This window comes from Syngnathoides biaculeatus, chromosome 16 (assembly GCF_019802595.1).
Source record: "Syngnathoides biaculeatus isolate LvHL_M chromosome 16, ASM1980259v1, whole genome shotgun sequence".
Taxonomy (NCBI): domain Eukaryota; kingdom Metazoa; phylum Chordata; class Actinopteri; order Syngnathiformes; family Syngnathidae; genus Syngnathoides; species Syngnathoides biaculeatus.
In genome coordinates this window covers 8,967,714-8,968,766 of record NC_084655.1, presented here as the reverse complement: position 1 = coordinate 8,968,766, position 1,053 = coordinate 8,967,714, and positions in this window count along the sequence as shown.

Below are 1,053 nucleotides of genomic sequence, written 5' to 3'. Positions count from 1 at the left end.
TTCTTCTTTACTGCGTGACAATGACACAAGCACACTCTTTAAACGGAAATGTTGCCCTCTGCTGTATGGATGGAGGAGGGGACTTCCATAACGTGTGAAAAGTGCGTCACAGTCAAATCCCCCCACCCACGACCCACCGCCTCCCAGAGACGAAAAGGGGATGAGTGGGTGTAGTGCATTTAAAATCCAGTTGAGCAGGCAGAGCAGAGGGGCAGGGCGCTTGGACCAGGAAACAGTACCCTTGTGCTGGAACCCGGTCCGACACCAGTGGCCCCCCCGCCTCACGTCACGATCCCCAGGAACCCTTGACATGGATTATGTGCCCAGACTCCTCCACACCCCTGCCTGCACCCACTACACGCCCCCGAGTGTTGTTCGTGTGTCTCTGATGTGCAGATTTGTAAGTTTCTCATGATCCTCTCAGTGTCACCAAAGTACAAAGTGCATACGCACCTTTTTTTGTTTAATGCTCTTTTTGGGGAGTCCAGTCAGAAGACCATTACAATAGTCAAGTCTACTTGAGATAAAAGCATGGATGAGCTTTTCCTGGTCTGCTTGACACATACAAGACTTCACTCCAGATATCTTCTTCAGATGGTAAAAGACAGTTTTAGTAATTGATTTGATATGACTGTTGAAGGGCAAGTCGGAATCTATCAGAACAACCAGGTTTCGCACTGGGTCTTTGCTTTTTAAAGATATTGACTCCAGGTATTTACTAACAGCAGTTCTCTTTTCTTTATTGGCAAAAACAATTGTCTCAGTTTTGTTGTGGTTTAGTTGAAGGAAATTTTGGCTCATCCAGTAATTTATCTGCTTTAGACATTGGCACAACACCTCAATTGAACTGTGTCAAAGTGGGACCTGAACCATTTAAGGACAGTACCATTTAGTCCCACCCATGTTTCCCACCTGCTGAGCAGTATATTTTGATCTACATTATCAAAAGCCACACTGAGATCAAACATGACCAAAATTGACACCTTTCCCGAATCAGCATTTAACCTTATATCCTCTATGGTATATACATCCAATATCATATATATCATGTGA